Genomic DNA, 26,946 nt, shown 5'->3' with positions numbered 1-26,946 from the left:
ATTTCAAGGGATTTTACATCAATTCATTCATACCCCCCCCCCCCCCCCCCCGCCGCTATGTCGCTAGCCCGCCCGCTACATTCAGGCTGCGTCCAGGAGTCGGCGTTCGTCCACGCAGACCCAGCAGCGATGCTCCTTACAACTGGAGCTCTCCAGCGGGGGAGGTCGCGGCGGCCGTGACGTCACCTGCCGCGTCCCGCTGATGGTTGCTCACAGACGCCAGACCTGCTGCTCTTATGTCCGGCAGGCTTCGGCCAGTGCATCAACTTCCCAGCGTTAGTTAACGCAGCCCCTGCAGTGATTGCTCCTTCAAAATGGAGCTCTCCAGTGGCGGACATCGCAGGTCGCGGCGGCCATGACGTCACCCGCCGCGACCTGCTCGCGGCTGCTCTCGGACACTGGACCCGGTGCTCTCATGTCCAGCATGCTCCGGCTAGTGCCGCAGCTGCCCATATGGGCGCCTGACTCTTCCCTCAGGCCGGGCAAGTGGGCACTGTCAGTGGCCCTGCCTCCATTCGCAGAGGAGGCAGGTGCTATATTGGGAATTTGTGGGGGGTGGAGCTGGCATCCTCTGTACCAGCTTTAACTAATTCACTGCCTGGAGATGCTACTGCCACTCAGGCTGCCTCACCTGTGTCATTAACACTTCCATTGCCTCTGGCTGCTACTCATCCAATGGTTCCTGATGCTGGGTCATTAACCCTGCCTTTGCCTGTTGCTGCTTCTACTCCACAGGCTCCTGTTGCAGGGCTGTTTGCGGTAGCTGCCTCAGTTATTTGGCTGCTCCGGCTGTGTACCCAGCGCTGGTCCCTACTATCTAAATGGGGTTTTTATTTCCAACATGGCCACGATATTTGCCCCTGTGTTGGTGGCCATGCTCCCTAATGCTGCATAATCTGCACCACCAACTCCTGTTGCTCCTATTGTTGTGGTTCTTGGCAAGGGTTTGCCCCGTGGGCAGTTTGCCTGCTTCAACGGCCCAACCTGCTGACACTGCCATGGGGTCCGCATCAGTGGTAGGGGGTCCGTCTGCTGGCTTCGCAATGGTGGCACTGCCAGTGCAGGGGATTCACAACCCGCCTCAGCCCCAGAAGGTCCTTTTCCTACTTTTTCAGATTCTGATTATCCATCGTGGTCGGCTGGTGACGAGGTGCCTGCAGGTGGGTCGCTGTCTGGTTCCTTCGACGATCTTACAGCTGAGGTTCGCAGGTGGGTATTTATCAGACTCTCATTCCATTCTAATTGAGGTCAGTTCTTCCACATCGGATGACTCTAGTGGCTGCAGTTCCGACCAAAAGGGCTCATAAGGAGCACAGCGCAGTTTGCTAAGCTGGAGGCCAATAAGCAGGATCGTTAGTACACAACGCACTCACGCATCCACTCATGATGACAAGGCTTGGCCAATAGCGCCGATGCGTTGGTGGCCCGCGGTGCTGCGAGGGCCCCGACCTAATATTAGGGACAATATACGTAGGGATTGGTATGTTGTGTTTTCCCTCACTGATAAAATGAGGAAGGATTTGCGGGCTGCAAAGGCGGTATAGGCCTGGTAGCCTTCCAGTCCTATTCCAATTGACAGGCGGGGATATTTGTTTCTGCTTGCAATTTGGAGATTTGTCCTGCTGAACACTCTTACCCTTGTCAGCAGGGTTGAGCCAACTGTTCTTTATGCGGCCGCTGTATACCCCGCTCACCGTCCTGAACATTAGCAATACTTCAGTGATCGCGGTGAGTGACAAAATTTGTGGGTCCCAGGGACCCAACACTTTAAAAAAATGGGGTCCTGCCTGACCATTTCTGGGTCCCATAATTTATGCTTTAGAGCTCCCCATATGCCTCAGACCTCCCCACATGCCCCTAAATTGCAGATCTGATACCCCCAACAGCATGAGATATCCCCACAAGCCCCTTAAATGCATGTTTTAATGCCTCCATGATCTTTCATGTAATATGACTTGTCTGTTAACAAAACCCATAGTGAATAAGTAGGCTTACCATATCATCCCTTTAAACTGGGACACTCATGGATTACACAGGTTCTGTGGCTCATTAAAACCAGGTGAAATCCAGGTATGAAGTCAGCCAGTCACAGAACCTTTGTAATTAATTCATGTGTCCCGTTTTAAAGTGATATTATGGTTAGCCACTTTAGATAATAGGCATATTTATCAAAGTATAAGTATAAATAAAGTATAAATGCCCGGTCTGTACACATTATTTCGCACATTAATGCCCTTTACACATTATGCCACAGCAAAGCCCAGCCTTTACACATTATGCCATGCAGTAATACCCCTTACAAAATGATGCCGCACATTAATGCCCTGTACACATTATGCTGCACATTAATGCCCTTTAGCCCCCCTGTGCATTGCCCCCAGCAGCAGGTCCCCCTGTGCATTGCCCCCAGCAGCAGGTCCCCCTGTGCATTGCCCCCAGCAGCAGGTCCCCCTGTGCATTGCCCCCAGCAGCAGGTCCCCCTGTGCATTGCCCCCAGCAGCAGGTCCCCCTGTGCATTGCCCCCAGCAGCAGGTCCCCCTGTGCATTGCCCCCCATATGCCTTCAACCACCTATGCAGTCCAATGAAGGTATCTGCCTCAAAAGATGTGAGTGAAGTGACCTGGGCATTAGGCCCAGTCCACTAAAGGGCAAATAGGTGGGCCCTCTAGTGACCAGGGCCTAATGCCCAAGTCACACACCTATTTGGGGGGGGCATATACCTTCAATTTGGCCTAATGCCCCCTATGTTGCCCGGGCCTTGTGCCCGCCTATAGACCCACAGGCCTATTGCCTGAATTTATCCCACGGGCCTAGTGCCCGACAACCCTGGTGGTCTAGGAAGGAGTAAAATTCCGGTGGCCCAAGGCCGCCTACCGGTACGGTGGAAGAGGCTGTGGGGGGGGGGGAGCTCCGTTAAGTCTTTTGCTTTCCTCCCCCGCAGTCCTCTTCGGTCCTCAGCTTCAGTCTTCTGCCGCTGGCCAGCGGCGCCGCCTCTTCCTTATTGATCATGCCGTCTTCTGGCCTCTAGCGCGGCCACCGGAACTGTTGCCGCGCCGCTCTTCTCTTCGGGAGATCTTCACTCCTCCCCTCCGCCAACGGACTGAACTTTCCCGCTCAGCGGCGTCTTTTTAAGACGCCGCGAGTGGGTGGGGCTATGCACGGCTTTCCACAGCAGCAGCCAATGAGAGTCTATCTGACTCTCATTGGCTGCTCTAACAGACAGCGTTATGTCTGTCTCTGCAGGGGGACGCGCTGTGCTGCAGCCAGCTGTCAGGGATTGGCCACAGCACAGCGCGTCCCCGGGGACCCGGGTACTTTAAAAAAGTGGGTCCCCGGTGCCCGATATCGGGTAAAATACGCGCTATAGCGCGTATTTGCGAACACTGTACTTCTACCTCATACATAGCATTTATAGGTCGGATAGAGGCGTGTCTTGGTGTGTTTACGATGAAAAGTTTAGTTGAAAGCAGGTACAGGCTTCCAATCATAGACTTCGGGTGTACACATGTGGCTCGTGGTCACGCAGGTTTTTCTATCCTCCTGCAGCAACTAACCAGTGTCACAAATTAGGCGCAGGCCACCCTGCCCCATCTACCAGCAGTATAGGAAAGTGTTTACCTTCAACTCCTCTCAGTGTCCGTTTGGGCAGCGGTGTCATTTTCGACACCTCTGCATCAAATGTGGAGAGGGCCACCCCGCATCCGGATGCTCAAAACCGAGTTGAAGCACAATTTTTTAGCGATGGTTTTAAGTTGAGTTTCCATTTGCCAGTTTATTCTGTTGGTCTAGTTGGTTCTCCATTGAACTTCTGGTCAGTGAGAGACCTGCCGCTCATTGTAAAGGATGAAATCTTTAAGGAGGTGCGGCTGGGCTGCATGATTGCACCCTTCTCCGATCTGCCCCTAGCAGAATTGGTGCCATCTCTTGTTGGCGTTGTCCCTAAAAAGACGCTTGGGTCTTATAGGCTCATTCAGAATCTATTTTGCCCATGCAGACGATTAGTTAATGACGCCATCTCACAGGAACTTTGCACAGTGGCTTATCACTCTTTCGATCAGGCATTGATGGGTAAAGCAAATGTTGAATCGGGTTTTCGCTTACTACCTTTGCACCCTGACTTATTCAGGTACATGGGTTTTCACTAGAATTATGGATACTACATAGGTAAGTGCTTCCCTATGGTGTGGTCTGTGTCATGTGCCCCTTTTGACAATTAAGCTTTTTTTTTTTTATGCAGTGGTGTGTGTAAGCGGGGTCCGGCGGTTACTTTCTGGATTGAATTCAGGCACTTTTTTCAATTTTGGGGGGGTTCCGATTGCCTGCAATAAATTGGGTAACGAAATCGATACCTTGGATGGATGCTAAAGCTTAATGATGCAATTCATATTTGCTTGACCCCGATGAGGTAACGATGCGCCAAGCTCAATCTTTTTTGGGCTTGCTGAACTTCAGCTGCCAAGTTTTTTTTCCCATGGGTAGGGTTTTTTCTCCCGTAAACTGAAGAGGGCCGCTGTGAGAGCCCGGGGAGCACACCATTTTATTCGGCTCTCTGCAGAGATCAGAAGGTACCTCTCTAATTGGCTCTCTTTTTCTGGATGATTTTAATGGTGTTCTCTTGTGTTTACCTCCAGCGGCCCCCAGCTCCAAATTTTAGTTGTTCACTGATGGGGCTGGCTCCTCTGGGCTCAGTTGTTGCCTTGAAGGAGCATGGTGCGCTGCTTACTAAAGAGATGTTTGCTGCTGACCTTGTTTCCGATCACAGTGGCAACTGGGGTTGTGGAGTCGCAAGTTTGCTTGACAGGAGCTTTACTTTTAGATGCGATAAACCTGGGAGTTACGCATGCTATTAATGGGCAGGGTCCATCCTCGCTGTGAGCGCTGAGTTTTTTGCTTGCTCAGCTTGATGTTGCACGGCTTGCATTTTAACATTGTTTTCAAAGAGCTCCACGTTCAGAAAATGACATTGCTGACGTGCCTTCGCGCTTCCAGTGAGACAGGTTTTGGGTTCTTTCACCCGAGGCTTGTTTGGTTGGTGAGCTTCGCCCTCCTTATGTTTGGCAGGTCATAGAGCCAGCATGGAGGACCTAGCTGAGCAATCCTTCGCTTTTGCAGCACTGCTGTCCAATTGGAAAACGTGGATGGAATAGGAAACTAGCCTCTGGCGTTGCAGACATGTAGGATTGAGCAAGCATTGCTCGATGCTATCCTTTATGTGCGGTCTCCGGTAGGTCTCGTGCAGTCGTCTCCCAGTTTCTGGCTGGTATTTTTCTTTCATATCACTTTTTAAAAGGGCGTTCTGATCTTACTAAGAGCTTTATTATTTTTCAATTAAAGTTGCCGACCATTATTCGCTAGGACGTATGTGTTAGGGAGAGTGCAGTGTTGTGCAAATTAGGCTTTCTGAAACCGACCAAATTGGTCCCACCTGTTGGGTCTCCCTGATGACTTGCGCTGATGGGTGTATTTGTCCTGAGTCCCTGGCCAAGAGGTACTTAGATTTGTGACCAACCATGGCCGGTGCATGGTTAATTCATGCTGATGGTTCGCCACTTAGTAAATATCAGTTGGTTTAGTTTTTAGAAGCCGTTTGGTCTGTATTGGCCTCTCCACTAGCCATTTTGGTCCTTATTTCTTCGGAATGGGTGCCAGCATGTCCGCTGCCTCAGCTGGGCTGTTGGTTCCACAGATCATGGCTCTTGGTCGGTGGAAATCGGCTTGTTATAAACGCTAGGTTAGACCAGTTGCCACTGGTTGTAGTTTTGTTTACTGTTGCTTAATGTCTGTATTGTGGTCCTGCTTGTCTGTCTGTATGTTTGTCTTGTCATTTTTGTCTCCCCTTTCCATCCTACTCGGATAATACTTGACACTTTCCACAGTAGGGGTCTTGAGAGATTTTTATTTTTGCCTGACTAGACTGACTTAATTCGGGCCAACCATACAGTCCCTCAGCAGGATTTTGTTTTTACCTCTTGCTGAGTTACTGAGTTTTTTCCTGAACTACCCTCCCCCCCACCCTTTTATGCCCACTCTGGCCCTCCCCTTTTATCCCTCATCTTCCCCCTTTTGTTCTCTATTGTTGTTAGGTTTTTTATTAATAATAAACTGACTAATTAGAAGTTTGTTGTTTTTATTGGTTAATTTGGATCACTGTTTTTTTGCTTGATTAAAATTAAAACATCTTTCATTTTAATAATATAGTTTAGAATTTAATATATCCTACCTTATAACATTCTTTAATATAGCCTACCTATAACATTCTTTAACATAACCTGCCTAATAGCATTCTTTAATATTTCCTAGCTAATAAGTTTTTAATATAACCTACCTAATAACATTCTTAATATTACCTGCATAATAGCAGTTTTTAATATAACCTACTTAATATTCTTTAATATAACCTACCTAATAACATTCTTTAATATTACCTGTCTAATAAGTTTTAATATAACCTACCTAATATTTTTTAATATAACCTACCTAATAACATTCTTTAATGCTATATTGATGTTCTTTCTAGTTCTCCCCTGCCCTCTGTTTTAGGTTTGATATGCGATGTTAAGGATGTGTGGATTGTGGGTCATTTGTTTGTATTAATGGGCGGCTCGCTCCACAGGGTTAGAGAGCGGCTGCAATGTCTTTTGTCAGCTAGGACTTGTTGGCTGGGTTTCAGAGGTCTTCATTGGGATGTCCTTGAAACCCTAATTTGTTACTGGCAGAGCTGCAGTTTGGTGTCCCGAAAGTGAAGGTAATCCAACTAGGTGGGAGTGACCTTGGCTCTAGGATACTTCCTGACTTAAGACTTAACATCGTGTCTGACCTCCTACTCATAATGGGTGCTTGGCCGTTCTGTACAATACTGTGGTCTTGCATTACTCCTCGGCAGCAGTGTCGTGGTGCCCGTTGTCCGAGGGTTTTAAACGAGTCTAGAAAGAAGTTTCATGCTGCTGTGGCTAAATTTGTGCTGGCGCATGGGTTTTTTTTTTGTAGAGTTGAGCGGGTTCAGTTTCCAGAGGTCCGAACCCACCCAAATTTAGCAGAACCGAGTCGGATCCAAGCAGGATCAGATGTTCCCGCCTTACTCTGATCTCTCAAATTGAGGCAAAACCATAGAGGTTTGCAAACTTTCGTCTCTATGATCAATGTAGTATATAAGGGACCACGCGACGAATGCCATTTCAGTCTGGCTGTGGAGACTGAACAGGGAGGGTGGGTAGTGTAGGGCTGGAGAGGTGCTGTGTCCTGGGCTGGTGATTGCTGATCCATTCTGGGCTGGTGCCTGTGACAGCTGTCACTGTGCTGTCTGCTGTGCCATCTGGGCTGTTGCTGATCCATCTGGGCTGTCTGCTGTGTCGTGGGCTGGTGTTTTTCATGTCTGCTGTGTCCATCTGGGCTGGTGCTGAACTGTAGATACATCTGGGCTGGTTCTGTGTCCATCTGGGCCCAAGTTCTGGACTCAAAAACAATAAATAAAAATAAAGTAAAAAAAAAAATCAAAGTGTCATTTATATTTTTCTGTGTGCGTGTTAGGCCTAACCGCACAAGATCCAGCCAGCAACGCAAGTTGCAAGCTAGTGCTGCCCGACTCCAGTCGTGATCAATCTGCTCTGTGCCCAAGTTCTGGAGCATAAAAAAAATTAAAATCAATTGTCTTTTTTTTCTAATAATTGTCTGTATGTCTGTGCATGTTAGGCTTAGCCGCACAAGACCTAGCAAGTCGGCAACGGAACCTAGTGCTACCCGACGCCAGTCGTCATCAATCTGTGCTCTGGGCCCAAGTTCTGGACCCGAAAACCCCTCACCCCAAAAAATAGTGGCCCTCATTCAGACCCACTCGCGAGCGGCTGTCCGCTCGCAAGTGGGTCGATGGTCTTCACTGCGCATGCGCACGACAGAGGGAGCTCCGTCATGCGCGAGACGCGACGAGCGAAGGACTTTCCTTCGCTCAGAGTGTCTCATCAAAGGGGGCGTGCTGTCGATGGTGACTGACAGCACGCCCCGTATGGTGGGCATGTCGGGGGCGTGTCTGCCAGACGGAGGCGTTCCCAAGGGAACGCCTACCGTCTGAAGCCGGCCCCACTGACATCACTAGTGATGTCAGTGGGAGTGATTTTGGCTCTGATAGAGCCAAAATCACTCCTGGCCTTGCGGTTGAAAAACTCAACCGCAGGCTGTTGCTCGCAGTTTCGATGGTCGCGATGGTCAAGACCATCGTGACCATCATCCTGCACGCTCGTATATGCTGTGGGTGGTGACCCACAGCTATACGAGCGTCCAGGAGGACGCTCCATATTAATGGAGGTGGGCCCTGATTCAGAGCGAGCGCTCTGGTCAGAGCGTCCGGCTCTGAATCAGGGCCAGTGTCTTTTGTCTATTTATTTTTTGTGTGTGTGTTAGGCTTAGCTATACAAGATACAGCAACGCAACCTAGTGCTGCCCGACTCCAGTTGTCGCCGATCTGTGCTATCTGCCCAAGTTCTGGAACTTAGAAAAATAAAATAGTCTCTTTTGTATATTTTTTTTCTGTGTGCGCACGACTGCACGTGTGTGAATTTTGTAACCGCACCTTGGCTACACTATTGGTGCTTGTGACACTGCTTCAAGACCACAGAAAATATGGAGGGCTGTCACATGACAGGAGAGCAAGGGCAAGAAGTACATGTTGTAGCTGCCGCCAGCAGTCATCATGATAATGCAAGGCCGTCGACTTCCTTGTCCTCTATGAAGGCCCATGCCTACAATCCTCAAGGGTATCCCAACCATCATCTTTGTACAGTCCTCAACTCTATTAATAATTATATCAATCAGTTTTGAGCCAGCAAGCTGGATGCAACCTTTTGGCCCTTTAGATGAAAAAAATCAATATTGTGAGCTGTGAGGTAACCAAAATTTACTGGAAACTAGTGGAAATAAATGTTTTATGAGCTTATTAATACTGCAGGAACAAAAAAGGCACATCTTATGTGATTTTTAGCTGTTTTTTTTTTTTTTTTTTTAAAAATCCAAAACACGAAAACAAAACACCAAAGAAAAAAATCCGAAACCAGATTTAGATCCAAAACCAGGGGAGATCCAGATCCAAAACACGAGGGTCGGCGCACACATCTAGTTTTTTGTGGTGTAGCTTCCTTGATCCGTTTCTGTGGTAGGCATCTCTATAGGCCTGATGGGGTGCATTTGATGGAGGAGCTTTTGGTCTTGTTTGTGGCTACAGTAGTTCGCTAGCATAGGGCGGGTGGTTTAGTTTTGTATGGTGGCGGGCTCTGTTTCTCTTAGGTAGAAACTGGCTTTGGCGTGAAAGTATGGCTTATCAGCCCGGGTGCAGTTGGTGTATTGGGTGCACTCACCTTCTAGTAATTGTGGAAAAATACTGTACTACCTTTACTGGGGGTAGTATGGCCATCTCCAGATGGGATTGTTGAAGGTTTGTGATTAGCACCCTAGCGTTTGGTTTTTGCATCCACTGGGCGGACACCGCCCGCAATGCAGTATTTGGTTGTTTGGTTTGCATTGTTGGGCTGCTCTGTGTAGGGGCCGTCCTTTCTAGCCACCATACAATATTTTAAAATTAAATTGTTTAAATAAATAGCTGACCTGTTTTAAATCCATTTACTGTCTCCGTGTATTTATTTTAGATAAGTTTTGGTTATGTATGATGATCACACACCCATGACACACCTCAGCCGTTACTCATCTCTAGTCTTCTGTAAAGAGGTAGACACCCGAGGCTTGGTATTTTAGTTTGACTATAATCATAAAACTAGATGTCTTCCCATTTCTTACAATGAATATACACAATAATATGTACATGCCATACCATAAGTCACAGGGTTCGTGGTACGGCACACACAAAGCATTGCAGCTGCTTTCAGCTTCTACGTCGCAGTATTTACTCTTCAACAGTTTGGAGGTTGAAACCATCCTCAATTTGAAGCGATGGCTTCAAAGTCCCAATATCATAGTGGTTTACACAAAACGGTCAGCAGTTTTGTAAAAAAAAGCTTGGTCTTAAGTAAAAAAAAAAAAAAAAAGTTATCCCCCCCCATTGATGTGTGTCAATTTTCCATTCAAATCTGCAGTATTTTTACCTCAGAAGCTTGGTTGAGAGTCGGTTGGCAGTAAGCACATTTGAAATTTGAGATTGTTGAGAGGCAGTGCCAGAGGACCCCAGGCAGTCGAAATCTCGGGGCCTCCCTCTCAAGTTATCTTCTAATATGTTTTTAATTTTACCAACCAACAATTTAAGTAAACTGTACATAGGTTGCACCAAAATTTTTTTACAAACTGATAGCTGACAAAAGATGAGCTTTTAAGAGACAAACTGTAATGTGCATCTGATGTCTATGATTTATAATTATATACTTTAAGTTGTTAATGGGTACATTACATTAATACAGTGTTTTCTCTATAGAGTCTTTAATGTAAAGTTCTCTTTTCTTCGAGTTGATTAATTTTTTTTATCTTTTGGAAACAATTTAAGAAAGCTTGATTGTAATTTTCTTTCAAGATCAAATCATTATTATTTTGATCCGTTGTCACGGGGCCCCTAAAAAGTGAGCGGCCCATAGGTCAGTGCCTAGTCTGTGGTAATCCAACACTGTGGAGAGGTGTCTTGTTATATATTGGTATACTTTTGTTCCTTATCTGTCTGTTTTCTTTATTGTTTGCCCTCCTTTTTGGGTTTACAGTAAGACTTGTCAGGGTCACCATCAGGGGGTTATGGGGGGTACTGAAGTAAGGGGCACGGACTGACTAGGGGCCCAACAGTGGCAGATTTGCTTTATTTTCATAATGATTTTATTCTACTACTAAATATTTTCTGCACCCAGGAGGGGCAGGGGGAGCACTGACTCAGCTGTTACTTATCAGGCTTGGCTTTGGCATATTTGTGTCAGGCAGCCTAGACAGGAATAGTATTTGCCACCATCTTCCATGGCAGAGCAGCGGCTTAGCTCTATCTAGCTCTACCAGAGAGACTTCGTCTAAGATTCAGCCATAGCAGCTTTATAACCACTGTTAAAGTAAGTGAAGCTATTATATTTTCATTAAGTTCTATTTGATTTATATTTAGTTTTGTGTTATGGTAGTTAAACATATATGGTTTTACCCATTTTAGGTGCATATTTATTTACCACAATTAGATGTGTTTGTGGTATGATATGTTCACCTATATTCGAATGCGAATTTAGGAAATATAACATGAATGTATTAAAATTTACATGCAAGGAGAGAACCTGCGAGAAAGCTCTGTCCCTTTAAATTACATCCCCACACCTCTTAGGGTAATTTTCGTTAGAAAAAAAAAAAACGTGAGACTGTGCCTGCACATGTGCCCGCCGGCTACCCGCCCACTAACACCTCGATGATTGGCGATCCGGTCAGCTCCTCTGTGATTCCAGTCATGTGATGGTTGGGCTACTGCTCTGTGACCCCGGTCATCTGATCTGTGCAGTAAACTGAGATGCTGGCCGGGACTTTGCATTGCATCTCAGTTCATAGGACAGATCAGATGACCGGAGTCACAGAGCAGGAGTTCACCGATCACCGGTTACCGGTCCATGGGTCCATGGGTACATGTAAGTTTAATTTTTTTCATTTTCTATTATAACTATTTTTTTTTTGTGATCACTCTGTGGTCTATCAGATGCTCAGGCTGATCATAGAAGCCTACTGCTGGCTCTGCTCTTCCTGTCAGCACGCAGTAAAGGCTCAACTGGAGTAGGGGAAACGGGGGGAAGCCTGAATAACGCCATCTTCAGATTGCGTTGTTAGTGCAATGCTCTTTCTCTGTATTTTTTTTTTACAATGTCTTTTAGTAAATCTGAGACAGATCTGATTCTGAGTACCACACAAAAGTGCACATGGGTGGTTTACTTAAACGGCCTAAAAACTCCTTCCCTTGTGTACATCCATGCAGCTGAATGTACAAGGACTGAGATGCCCACTTTTTGTTCCCATGCACGCTGTAATTATTGATGTCTTATTGGTGTAAAACTATAGGCACCAGCAGTATGTGTATCCTCGGGGGAACACATGTGTTGCACGTCTGTGCAGTACAGTCTCAGACACATATAAATGTACCTGTGCATATGGACAAAAAGGTGTTGGGTCGCAGGGTACCAAATGCTCAGTAAGGAATGCGGTGGCCATCTTGGTAAAGATGGCTTCTATGCTTCAATGTAGGAGCAGGAGATAGGGTTGGAGTGCACTCCTCTCTAACAGTAATAGGGGTCTATTTACTAAGCAGTGTTAGGAGAAATGAAAAGTGATAAGGTGCCAGCCAATCAACTCCCAACTGCCATTTTTCAAACACAGTCTGTGAGATGGCAGTTAGGAGCTGATTGGCTGGCACCTTATCACTTTTCACTTCTCCAGTCCTAACACTGCTTAGTAAATAGACCCCCATAGTGTCTTGTGCATGCACCGTAGGGGTTTTCAGAAATTATCACGCATGTGCAGTTGCAAGTAATCGCCCAACTATTACGCAGATTACATGCGGCTCTGGATCAGGTCTCTAGTGTTCTTCTGTAACACCACAGAACAGCTCACATCCGGCACCAAAACTTTTGTATGACACTGGATCAGTATTCTACATACTGTATATTCTTGTCTTCAGTATAAAAATTAAACCCTGTTTATTACACCCCCAATTTAATTATTGGACAGCACAGGTTAGTATTTGTGTCTCTGACGTTTGGGGTTTGATATTCAGCAAGGAGTTATGTTTGGAGTTTGTATGTTCTCCCACAATCCAAAAACATAATGGTATGTTAATTAGATTCTTGATTGTAACCCTAATGTGTGTACATGTGATAGGGAACATAGATTGTAAGCGCCTCTTGTGCAGTGACTGATGTCAATGAGCCTGATTGGACATAATAGCACAGCCCAGTGGAATCACAATGGGGATGCGGGCCACACCTGGATGTCACTCACCAAGGGGTGACACCAAAGTGCCAAATCCTCAGTGACAGAAGCCGGGTGCTGCACTGTAGCATTAAGTGCAGTACTCTGCTCTTGACACAGTGAGGGAGCCGTTACTGCACACAGACTGGTCCCCGGGGGCAGTCAGCATCTCTGTCCTGGAGTGTTACAACGGGGGTTCGGGCCGCGAGGCCACACCCCATACCCATGAGGCCATGCCCCTGTGTTACCAGCATGCAACTTTGCAGCGCGCAGTACAGCCCTCCCCGCATCGGCTGTCATCACGGGGAGGATAGCCACTGGCATAGTCACTGCATCTTTGTACACAGCGGCTGTGCCACAATATGCAAAGACGCAGCATTGTATCAACTGCGTGACCATCGGACATCTGAGCAACCCTCAGGGTGTTACTCAGGGTGTACAGTGAAATCATGCTGCTGGGGCCAGTAAAGCTCTGTCCAAGCATGCAGGAACTGGCTTCGGCATGCCAAGAGGCCGACACCTCCACTTTTTCTGGGACTCTATCCGTGCCCCTAAATGCCAGTAGCATGTCAGTTGAAATAGCATCTATCTCTGCATCAGCCCCAATGACCAAATCTGTAAGGCACTGCAGAATATGTGTGCTCTACATAAATAAATAAGCAGGAAAGAACCGTTATGGGCAGGTGTCAGTAATGCAGAAAGGCATTTAAAGAGGACTGTGTCATACTGTAGAAAAGTTCTAATTAAGACATTAAGGTGCCTATTTATCATTCAAAAAAATGCAGTCAGTCCTCAGAGATTGTTTTTTCGGAGGGAGCTGCATTCTTTAGTGACTACTGAGTGTATTTATATTAATACAACAGATATAGCAACATATAAAGCACTATAGCAAAAAAAGATATATAAAAAACTTTAATCAATGGTTTCAAGAACAGAAACAGGGTTTATGTTACCAAAAGCTATTCAAATTCATCATATTATCCCACTGTGTATTTTTATTTAGCAATTTAATACATGTGAAGTGTGAACTAAATTTTTAGCAAAATACTGGCATAGACTACTATAAGTACTTTATGATGTCCTCTATAAATGGAGTCCTTCACAAAGTAATTATACAGTTGTCAGGGTCACTGATTGAACCTAAACCACTCTAGCCATAACCACTTAACCATGACTAGTAGCTAATGGCCCAATAACCACAATATCAAAAATGTATTACAGAGCGTTGTTGCAGAACAAAAAAAAAAAACTTGTCAGAGCTCGGTCAGGCACAATACAATGAAAATGTCCAAGACTACTGGAAAACCCCTGTCCCAGCTTCTGATTATACGGATTCAGAGGTGGACGCAGTTGTGTCTTTTGCCGCAGCTGCGATTGCATCTTTATGCTGCGGCCAATGGTCTTCCTACTGAGACGCCCATCTACTGCTGCGTAAATCCATCACTGTGTGCAGGGCTGTAACTAGGGAAGCGAGCGATGCAATCACACAGGGTGCAGGGCCTGGGAAGTGGCACCGTCACTGCCTCACGGCCCCTGTATCTGGCTAGCAGGGTGCATGGAACAGCACCCTGCAGCTAGTATCGCTGCTGCAGTGTCACTTGGAGCGTCCTTTGGACGTTCAAGCACGCTCCCTACAGCCTGTACAACTGCTCAGTGTCCTCAGCCGTTCTGGGCAGTGCCATACTGCCCGGAACACAGGTCGCCATTCCCTGCAAATGCATCTGTCTACCAATCAGGCAGAGGCATAGGGGGCTGACGCACACGCATATTCCAAAACATTGAGAATCTGCAATCAGCAGCGCGCTAGTGTACACTGCTAAATCAGGACCATAGCCATCAATAGGGGGTCTGAGTAACAGGTGATAATAAAACCCTGGTGTGCTTTGTACACTGATGATTATGATTGCAAACCCATTTAAACTGACTATAACAGCAATGTTTTACAGTGTCACTGTACACTGCACGGCACACTCGTTTTGTAAAGAAAGCTTCAGCTAGGGAAGGAGAAGCCTACACATATATATTTATAAGTGTTGTTAAATAAAAATGCTATTTGTGTCTGCTTCGATTTGCATTTCAGGTGCACTAATCCTCTTGGGTACTTATTATCTGCACTATCCAGCCATTAACTGTACTGTTTCCTTTGTGTGTTGCAGTTCTTACCATTTTCAGTTCTCCCAGTGAAACCATGCTTCCAGTCGTACCCCAGCCGCATTAGACCCAGGTACGTGAAAGGGGAGGCGCCGCAGCTACAGACTTGCGAATGCGACTGACTGAATAGGTTCCAAATATGCTACTTTTTTCAGACTCCATTCGTGTCTGTGAGTAAGGCCCATTGCCTCGTGTGACTTCAGCATACATGCCTACCCTCCCGGTTTTCGCGGGAGGCTCCCGATTTTTCGGGTAACCCCCCGCACCCCCGGAAGGGTAGGCATTTCTACCGCATTCTGCCACTTCCTAGTGAAGTGGGCAGAATTAGGAGAATACCCGCGGCAATCGCGGGTCTCCGTGAAGCGGGCGGGGCTTAAGCTGTGATTCTGCATGAATCACAGCATTTGGCCCCGCCCCCTATGTAAATTGTGCCCAATCGCTGCAATTTTACAGCGAGGGGGCGGGGCTTAATGATGCGATTTGTCAAGCCCCGCCCCCGTCGGCCCCCTGCTGCTTCTTTTACCAGGGCTTCTCCCGGGAAGAGAATATTAAAGGTAGGCAACCCTGGACTTCAGTGCAGACCAGTGATTCCACTTTGAAATGTTCACATTTCCTGGTCTATACCAGATTTTGTTGTGATTCTCCAGGAACAAGTCCCGTTACCTGGCACATTTATTTCTTAAAATGCTGTTGTAATTACATAACAGGAGAGCTGACAAAACTAACTACAGGAAAAAAAATACCTGAAAAGGTAATTATATCTGACCAGGGGAAAAAGGTGGAAACAGTATACTTTAACATTGTCAAAAGCCGGAAAAAACTGGGAAAATGCCCGCTGCAGCGCCTCCGGCTCTGTCCTGCTGTTCTGAGACGTGGACTCCCAGCAGCACACAGTACAGTTCTGCTGGGAGTCCACGTCTCAGAACAGCCACTGGAACCAGATGACGGACCAGAGCGCCGGAGGGAGACTCCGGGGGACCTGCCCACGCTGACACAGGTAAGTGTTACCTGCTATTCGCCACATCACAGTGGCAAATAGTAACTCCATCAAATTCCGAAAATACATAATTTTCGGAATTTGATGAATGCCATAATTTCCATATCCCCTTACTCATGTACTAATGTATGGGTAGTGTGGAAATTAACGCAGGGGGACTTAACACTGGAGATATCACTGATATCTCCTGTGTTAAGTCTCTTCATGAATACTAAAATAACGTTAATTAAGGAAAATGTCCTTAAAAACTTTATTTTAGTGTTGATGAATAGGGCCATATGACTTACTACTTAAGTGTGTTGGAACTACTCAAATTAACTACACAGAGACTTATCCCAGATCCTATATTTGTTTTTCTCATTCCCTGTTGTAAATGTTTTTTTATTATTATTATTATTATATAATCTACATGACAATTTGCAGTGGGACCCGGGGTGCACATCACAGTGGTTCCAACTCAGGCAGAACTATGGGAGGCAATGGAGGCGCCTGCCGCCGGGCTCCAGCACTGAAGGGGCACCTCCTTTATTGCACACAATATATTCACCCCACTAGTGGAGAGCTCCGTGTCAGACCATCAGGTGCTGTCTCCGTCTATCTATAGCCTGTCCCTACTCCTTGGTGTTGCTGCTTCTCCGCAGCTTCTTTGTCAGTGTAATACGTCTGGTGCCCCCCTCACCCACAACTCTCTGTCTCACTCCTCCATACAGTGTCAGCGGCTATTATGGAGGGGCACCAAATAACAACTTGCCTCCAGGCGTCTGGGATGAACTTACGCCACTGCTAGGAAGATGGGACAGACATAGCCTAGCAGGAGAGGAGGAGAACCTGCTGGTCCTCCGGGAATGTGTTTACTATGGGGGGCAAGACAGACGAGGTGGTTTGGGGTGTAGGGACGGAGTGGGTTCCAGCGGGATGAAGCAGGGTGGACAAAGTGGAGGCGGAGCAGTGGATAGAGAGGGCAGAGCAGGGAGCAGACACTGACGTGGTTCTGTATAGCCCTGAATCAGCAGCATGAGCAGACAATCGTGGATTAACCCTTTGTTATTTGGCGGCCCCAGAGCACAACTTTGTAAGAATCCCTATGTACAGTACCACCTAATCGTAAAAAATTTATATAACACATGTAACTGTGACAAGGAAGATGGCCACCTTAAGCTCTGTGCCCCTTGCACCTATCGGAGTTACGCCCATGGCAAACGCATATGCCAATGACTTCTAAAGCATCGCCATTGCGCCGGCCTCTGAATCAGGCCCATAGCTCGCAACCGAATAATGTGACTAATCACTAACAATGTTTAGCATTATCCTCCCATTGCAGTAAGGTGTGCAACATTGCCCCAGTCCTAGAGGAGTTTACTGCCAGAAAATAAACTAAAACGCAATGATGAATAAAGAATAAGAATAAAATGTGCACTATAGTATTAAGTATTTGGAAATTTAGCAGCTGGAAACATTTAAAAAATGATAGTTATATGTAAGGGTTAATTTTTGGGGCGTGGGTCCCCTGGATTGCTTGGATGGTCTGCTTCAGGGCATCGCATTATAACACATTTTTCCTTTTTAGCACATTTTAGCACTTTTACTGTTTGTTTTTATTATATTTGTATTTTCACCTCTCTATCGTATATATGCAGCCGTAGCTGCTCTTACCTATCTTTCTTTACACTTCACCTTTCTCATTAGAGCGATGCCCTGGGGTGGCTCTGCTGTGCTGGTTTGGGGGTGTCCTGCGCTCTGGATTTGAACCCTAGTATGTTAGGGACCTACCCTATTGAAGTTACCTGGACATGGTGGGTAGGCCCATGATTATGCTAAAAACCTCTATTTATTTATTGCAAAATTTTATTGCATAATGTATTTATATATAATCAGTAATTTGGAGTTGTGCACCTGTGATCTGTCTGTTTCTGTGCCTGCAATAATAGTCTCAACAGGTAGCACCTCCCATTATATATATTCAGGGTGTGCAATCTAGGAACCTTCCCTATACAAACACATTCATAAACATAATGTATATTATATTCACACATCACTAACACATACATACACATATATACACTAGCACATTACACATACATACACATATATACACTAGCACATTACACATACATACATATTTACACTTCTAATGCAGCAGCTGCAGGTTGCTAATGGGGACGGGCACCTTGCATCATTAGGCCCCGCCACCTCTCAACGTAATGCTGTGATTCATGAGGATATTGGGGACAGGCTTGCTGTATTGGCTTCGCCCCCCACTGCAGCCAGTGTAAAAGGAAATCGGTCTGTCTAGGTACTCAGACAGCACCTTGTGTGCGCTACGGGAACACATCATTAAGCAGTAACCGCCATGTTACATTGCTTGATGACCATTGCAGCCCTTCATGGATTTCATGGATAATGCACCGTGTCATTGTTCCCAAGTTGTCCAGAATTGGTTCAAGGAGCATTCTGGAGAGTTCCGATAAATGGTGTGACCACCATGTTTGCCCAACATGAAACCAATTAAGCATTTATGGGCTGTGGTGGAGAGGTCCATTCACACCCAAGATCCTGCACCTACAAATATCAGTGAGCTGTGGGAAGCTTTGCAGACTGCATGGGTCAATAGCTCCAGAGGTTTGCTGTCCACTTGTGGAATCGATGCCACATTGAGTTTAAGCTCTTCTCTGGGCTAGAGGGGGTCCTACACAATACTAGACAGTTCATTTATAATAGTTCAATGACGCTTTAGTTGGCCTGTTGTCTTTCAGTGTTCTTTTAGTTGTTGAAGTTGGAGGATAAGATTCTTCTTATTGTTTCTACAGTGAGATCCTCACACCAGAGTTCACCCAAAAATGCAATAATCAGTTTCTGTATACTTTAAAGTTTAAAAGGTTACAAATCTTATCACATACAGAGTGGCCTATATAGACTAGATGTTAATAACTTGATGTCCCTCCCCTCAGGAGTATGAGCTATTTAACAGCACGTCAGCCAATTTTCGGTCACTTTTGCCTTATCACACAACGCATTTCATCAGATATCAACTTCTTCAGGGGTGTTTAATATCCGGACAGATATTCCCAATGGATATTTCAATTCTTTATCTGGCCACCGCTGGCTTAAATAAGTCACTAATTTTGGATATACTTTCCAATGGATGTTTCATTCTTTTCTGGGGCAATAAATGGTTCTCAATTGATATTACTCAAATGTACTCGATCCAGTGAGGATGACTATTCTCAGAATGTGTGCTCAGTTCCCTTGTCAGGCAGTGAATCATTCAGTCCAGAGCACCTGTTGACATTTTTCTGCACCCCAGTTCCTATGTTTTCATGCATAGTTGAGTCGCTTGGCCTTGTTTCCACATCGAAGGTATGTCTTTTGGCCGCAATTCTTCCATGAAGACTACTTCTTGCCAGACTTCTTTAAACAGTAGATGGGTATATCTGGGTCCCACTGGTTTCTGCCAGTTCTGAGCCAAAGGGATGGAGACGGGTACAATAATGAGTGTCTGCAGGCAACAGTGAAGCATGGTGGAGGTTCCTTGCAAGTTTGGGGCTGCATTTCTACAAATGGAGTTGGGGATTTGGTCAGGATTAATGGTGTCCTCAATGCTGAGAAATACAGACAGGTAGTTACCCATCATGAAATACCATCAGGGAGGTTTCTGATTGGCTCCAAATTTATAACAACCCAAAACATACCGCCAATGTTATTAACAACTATCTTCTGCGTAAAGAAGAACAAAGGAGTCCTGTAAGTGATGATATGGCCCCCACAGAGCCTTGATTTCAACTTCACTGAGTTTGTCTGGGATTATATGAAGAGACAGAAGGATTTGAGCAAGCCTACATCCACAGAAGATCTGTTGTTAATTCTCCAAGATGTATGGAACAGCCTCCCTGCCGAGTTCCTTCAAAAACTGTGTGCAAGTGTACCTTTCAGAAATTAAAAAATTTATGCTGTTTTGAAGACAGAGGGTGGTCACACCAAATATTGATTTGATTTAGATTTCTCTTCTGTTCATTCACTTTGCATTTTGATAAATTATGAAAACAAACTATTAACACTTCTATTTTTTAAAGCATTCTTACTTTGCAGCATTTTTTCCACAGCTGCCTAAAACTTTTGCACAGTACTATATATCAGCAATAAGATTTGAAAAATTACATGGTGGTAGATAATTCAGAGATCTCAGCTGCATATATTTGTAAAAATATGGCTAAGCCTCCAGGCCACTTCATGGCATCTCTGTATACTGGAGGTCCCTAATATTTAGTCAAAGTCTGCGGCGCAGAACCCCAAAAAGCCGGCGAAGGCCAAGCCATATAGTTTTTCAAATCATATTGCTGATTTCATTCTGAGTGCTGGGGGAATACCTTTTGCTGTTTCTTATATAGAATAACCTCGCCCTTTCATGCACCTGAGTGATATTACTAAAGTGATTGAGCAGCTACCAATATGTACTACAGTACTGTATATAGAAGATATGCTGCATTGACTCTATTACACATGTTTATAAAACATTACAATAATATTTAAAATAAGCATCAATATCTTTATAGCCAAGATATTACTGTATCAGCAGTGTCATAAATCAAAACTGAACATATTGCAATATCAAAATCCATTTTATAATTGGAGTGGTATTTTTTCTGCTAGGAAAGAGGAGATGTCCCCAAGGAAATTCTGTTTATATGACCTTCTACACTGTGTAACATGGTCAGGGACAATTACTCCAGCAAAATGTATTTGCTCTCAGCTTGTTAATCTCTCTGTACCAGTTTGCTTTAGTAAGCAAATAAATTAATTGCAAATATGATAAGTTAATGAGATGGTTATTATAGATACCATGAGCAATTGACTGAAAGGAAAGAAATTTAGTGTTTGGGCCCACAATTATGCTATTTAGTGAACAATAATAGTATGCAAACCAAATATGAAAAAAGTGCTCCATATTCGGCCAGTGTTATCGTGTTCTCGGAAGTGTTTTTTGTTTTTGTTTCCATCAGGAATCTTAACTCAAAATTACTAGTTTCCTGCAAGTCTGCCTTTATTTAGAGAGACTGCAGATAGTTGTGACCTTGCATAAAAGCACAAACCCATACAATAGATACTTTTAAGACAAAAATAACTCTATTGAAGCCTCTAATTTGTCTATATTGTACTGGTGTATGTATGACAGAGACCAGACCAAGACATACTTAGCAAAACTACTATTACAAACTAATATTCACAATCATTTTTAATTTGTGCATTTCTTTGCACATGTAGAGGTATATTTACAAAAGTTTGATTTTGTTCGATTTTGGATTTGGGTGATTTTTCAAAATTGAATGTAAAATCGAATATAAAACCAAATCCCCTTCAAAATCGAATACCGTCAAAACATCTGTACTTTTACATAGACAAACATAGGATCCACTGATTTACTAACATTCAAATAGAAAATCGAACACAAAGTCGACCACAAAATCCCCAAAATAATAGACTAATAACAGACAGGCAATTTTAGTTTCTAAACAACATTCTATTGCCTAAACCTTCATTATGATGCATATAAAAGTAGAGATGATGGACGCTATGCCGATGTTTTTGCAATTGAGCAATTATGGGTAAATTGCACATGCATATTATTCGCACTGTGCAGGCACCAAAGTCTAATAGCGATGCTGCTCCCAGCGCTTACCTTTACGCAGAGTGATTGACAGCTTGGCACTGTTTCTGGCTGTTGACAGGTGAGAGGTGGCAAAAACGCAGACGTGTCGGGGCTGTTTTGGGGGCGTGTCGCTGGGTCTTAAAATATTATATTTAGGCCCACAGTGAGATTATTTGTACTAATCCATGACACAGCTATGGGTAACTCTATAAAACATTTCAGAATGATTATGATCAGCTTCACCACACATATACATACAGTTTATAGCTGCAGCTATTGCAAGCTATATATTAAACTCTAAAATACAGTTGCGCTGTGTAAAATGCTATTGCCAGTGGCGTTATAGCAAATGTGTCATAATACAGCAATTCACACTTGCTGGCCTTTGGGCACAGCTTGAATTAGATCACAAGGGACCAGCAAAGGGAACCAGCAGTTCTAGCTGTGCCCAAAGGCCAGCAAGTGCTGTATTATGAAACATGACTCTTCTGGATCGTTTCATCTCTCAAAGGAAAAAAATAGTGGATTGTTTCTCAGCCATGCCAGGTGTGTACCTAGTTTAAAATGTGTACCTACTGAAAATTATTCTGTGCCTACACACAGACACATTGCAATGCCCCAAACCCTATTCCTAAGACACCAAGCCATGCTACACTGCCCCTCATCCAAACTGCACACACATAAGCCAACATGACTCCCAGTAACATTGCACAGACCAAAAGCCATGCTTCAATTACCATAACCTGCTCTATTGAAGAAGGGGTTTATAATTACACATCAGCCTGTAACCTCTGTGATGATTACCTGCAGTTCCCAGGTACATCCTTCTCTATGAAAACTTCTCTATGTTAAATAGAAAGAAGTTAGTGATCCAGACAGGTACCTGCACATGGGGTTTCAAGATAAACAGCATATAGAGGTTCTGGGCTTCTAATACAGTTACAGTAGAGCCATAGGACTCAGATGCCAATGGATTTCAGTACCTTCATAATGTAAATAGAGCAATGTACCTCATATTATCCACCAAGCCCTGTGAAAGTGTCTCAGTTAATGTGTAATCCAACCCTTCCTGTTAGGGTACCACTAAACATGCTCAAGAGAATGTTATATTTTTAACAAATATTTGCACTCCTTTAAAATTCTGATTACTAGAACTGGCTGTGCTGGGCTGATTAACAGATTATCAATCACTAATTAAATGTCATAGTCTTTGGTGCCCACAAAAACCTGATATGTGGGACAAATGCCCCAATTCCATTATTACTTTTATGTCCCAGGATTTATTTGTCAAATTAATATAAACTTTAGCACAACATTTGCAAAGCTTTTGCTAAACCACCATTTATTCATAGTTTTTTGTTTAGTAAATAGCCAATTTATTCATATGAAAATCACTGGAAAGTCATTATTTTATAAAGCAGACTGCATAGTGTTTGAGCTATCTGGCCAATCAGAAGGTAAGGAATGACAATATAGGTAATAATTATGTATTGAAAAAGGAATCTAATAAGATTAATAATTAACGTATGTGGGTAATATTATTTTATTATTATATTCCAATGCAAAATTAATGATTTTAAGATATTCATATTTTTATTGAAATAGAACAAGAACATCACAGAGAACAATACAGACATGCAAAACATCAACAAAATAAAGTCCAACTAGCGTCTAAAGCAGAGTTGGAGGCAAGTACGTAATGGAATTATACTTTAAAACCAGTAGAAATACAGCCAATATAACTTCAAGTTTATACCAGAAAAGAGGGACTAAAGAGGAAGACCTCTTGTGATTATCACAGACTGGGCCACAAGAAAATAAAATTCAACCATTCGCTACAAAAGCTAAAGCCTTACTATTGGCATAGAAGATACTAACTAGTTGATTTAAACACCTTGAGAATATTTGTCCGAATATATAGTTGATATAAATGTCCAATTGCTTATAGAAAAGTAGTAACTCCTGTTTCTATATCAGACAGGGCCACAATATAATAATTCCAACATGTCAGATTTAATCATAGAAATGGAAGGTGGAGCTGGTGAGACCCATTTACTGAGAATGGCCTCACAATTAAAATGAGTGACAAAAGGGGTTTGGCCGTGATGCAAAGAATCCCAAAATTAATTTTATTAAGAAGACAATATTATTTATTAATTAATTAAATTAATGGGGAAAAAGTAATTGGTGTAATAAAATGGGTTTTTTTTTATGACGAGCAAAATGTATTATTTTATGATGTGGACACCACTTATAGTCATAAAATAAGAAATGTTGGACTGTCCAGTGGTTTAGAGGCTTAAACTGCTGCTAATGTGCAGCCATTTCAACCCCCTGCAAAACCAATGCTTAGCCCTTGTTCTTATTTAATATTGATAGAGTTGAAATAAATGAATCCATCATGTTTTTTTTATAAATGAATAAGGTCATGCATAAACAATTTTAGTTCTTTCTCCTACCTTCTCTAAGAATTCACACACGACAAGAGAATCATTTTTTACCTACATCTGAGCTTCAGATTAGTCAGTTGGCAACTTTGAGACAAAGAAGGGTCAATGCTCGTACTACGAGGAGGAGGTGGAGGAGGAAAATTAAATAAGTAAAGTAGGTATTTCTTCAATTGTGGTGACAGATTCTTTTCATACAAATGACAGTGTTCTGTTGGATGTGATACAGCTGGCCCACCAAATGCATTCAGCATCAAGACTAACCTCAGGAACTCCACTGTATAAACAGAAATTCATTTATTTGACTATGCATATAAATTAATTAAATAATAAAATACAGAGATAAAACAGGAAAATACGAGTAAGCATGATAATTAAAGTAAATAAAGAATTAATATAATCCAGGAAGAAGTAATTTTGTAATTATTGGATTTAGGATTAGAGTGAGGAAGAAATCTATTTAGGTGATATATAAGATAAGTAATTGGGATATGACTTAGCGTACTTTGGTTCTTTTCCTCTGGATCAATGTCATCTAGAAAAATAAAAATGTATTGTTGCATGTGAGTCATTTTCTACTGCAATCTATAAAGCTATGTTATATTTTAAAGAACAGCATGAATACAATGTAACAAAATATATACATTAATTTTTATCTTAATTCACTATTGTTAAATAAGATTTTTGTAAGACAAGTTTTTCAAACATTGGAAACAATATAAGCTTGTGTTTTGTTATATCCACACTAAGGGGCCTATTTACTAAAGTAAATTTGTGGGATATCCCCGAAAACACCCATTTAGGAGGATATCTGCAAATTTACAGTATCCCCTGAATGTATTTTGGAGGAATGCAGCAGATATTTTAGGTTTCCATGGGGGTTGCTTTTTTTTCCAAATTTACCAATGCATTAGCCGCTGTAGCCCTAGGGCTTGAAATCACAAGAGTAACCAGCACTATCCACTCGCAGGCAGGGTTGTCTTAACAGCAGCGTGGGCCCTGGGCAAAGCAATGCACTGGGGCCCCTACACACCCATTCACGGAAAAAAATGTAAATGGTCAATAAAATTAAACCCTCCTGCATGCCCATCAGACCTCCCACACATGCAGAGAGACTGGTCTGAAGCCGGCGGATGAAGTGAAACTGGGACTGAGGTGAGTACTCGTCACGGGGAGGTTAGATCAGAATACAGTGCACCGGCTGCCGGCCTATAACTATCACAAATTTACCAACTGTCCGCAGCTGCAAGGGGGCGGGTTGGCAGGCCCCTACAAGCTTTGGGCCCTTGGGCAACTGCCCAACAAGCCCAATGGAAGCGAATGCCCTGCTCGCAAAGGTAAAATGGTTTCAGCCCCTAGAACAAATACTGTAAACTTACAAATATATAATCACAGCCAATATTACAGATACCCATGCTTAGTGGAGGACTGCCACTCTGCATCATAAAACCTAGCTTGTGGATTGGTAACTGACAGGACTAGTGGACACACAGGACAGCCATAAATACAAGCCAGACGGTGGGACAGACACACTGACAGTGCTAAAAGACAGACTGAAAGGCCAAACACACTTGCATGACACAGTGGTGTCACTGGGGTGTGACACCCAGTGTGGCCAATAGACCCCCTGCACTCGCCAGAAAAAGAGGGCATGGCCTCACCGGCAAAGGGGCCTTTCCTCATAGCAAACTGCCGGGTTGCCCCCAGAGACTCTCCATGCACTGCTGACTCCTCCTCAGTGTCACACACTAACATCACAGTGCAGCACTAGGCACCCAGTCACTGAGGAGAAGCCAGCATTTTGGTGTCATGTCATCGGAAGGGTGACAGCTGGTGGTGTCTGCACCTCCTAGTGACGACACTGACATGATAGCTAAGACACAAATCAGATTCCAAAACAGTCACTAACAACACTGGGAAACAGACTCACAGGTTAGGCAAACACACTGACTGGTCAGACAGACACATTGAATGTGCTCACTCTCATTGCCCTGTGAATCAGGCATCTACAGACTCCCCTTTTCCCTGGACTGTGTGCTGGGCACCTCCTGATGACATGGAGGAGACACTCAGCTGCTTCTGTTCTGCTACTTCCGGAGCTAGTCCCTTCCTTCACCTCTATTTAGAGCCTCCTGCAGTACTCAAAACTAAAAGCTACTGAATATCAGGGAGGTGTCCAATAGTTTTCAGCACCAGGGTGGGTCTCTATGTCTTCAGGTATGACAGCTGAAAACCTGTGTATTTAATGGAATATAATTTGTATTATTCATGTGTTGTACTAAAAATACCACAGAAAATAGAAAAATCTTGAAATTGAAAACAGGAAATAAAAGTGGTCCCATTGTGTATTAAGTTATTGGCACACTGGCTCTTAATGCACATAAATACATTTACCGCAGGAACATTTATATGTTAATATTGCCTCCACATAGATGTTACAGCACTATCATTTGAGATATTAAGGTCCCTAAATTCACTTCACAAGGTTTTCACCTATAGAAATCCATCTGTAAAGAGTGATAAGCTCACTGGTACTTTGATTCCACCAGTTTTTCAAAGTAGGAGATATTTAGTAGCTCTATATGGCAGGCAGGCATGATCAGGGGCGCAGAGAGGGGGAGGGAGCGGGTACTAATTACCTGGGCCCGGCCATGCCAGAAGGCAGAATTTTTTAATTCACCCTTATTAAAACCTCCGCGTCATATTATCAAGTATAATCCGTCGGGAATAAGAACACGAAAAACATCCTGAAATGCAATAATAACATCACATTTCAGTTTTACGATTACAATAAAGAAATTTGA

The sequence above is a fragment of the Taudactylus pleione genome, unplaced genomic scaffold (genome assembly GCF_031769625.1).
Source record: "Taudactylus pleione unplaced genomic scaffold, aTauple2 ptg000190l, whole genome shotgun sequence".
In the NCBI taxonomy this organism is placed as follows: domain Eukaryota; kingdom Metazoa; phylum Chordata; class Amphibia; order Anura; family Myobatrachidae; genus Taudactylus; species Taudactylus pleione.
This window is presented reverse-complemented; position numbering follows the sequence as displayed.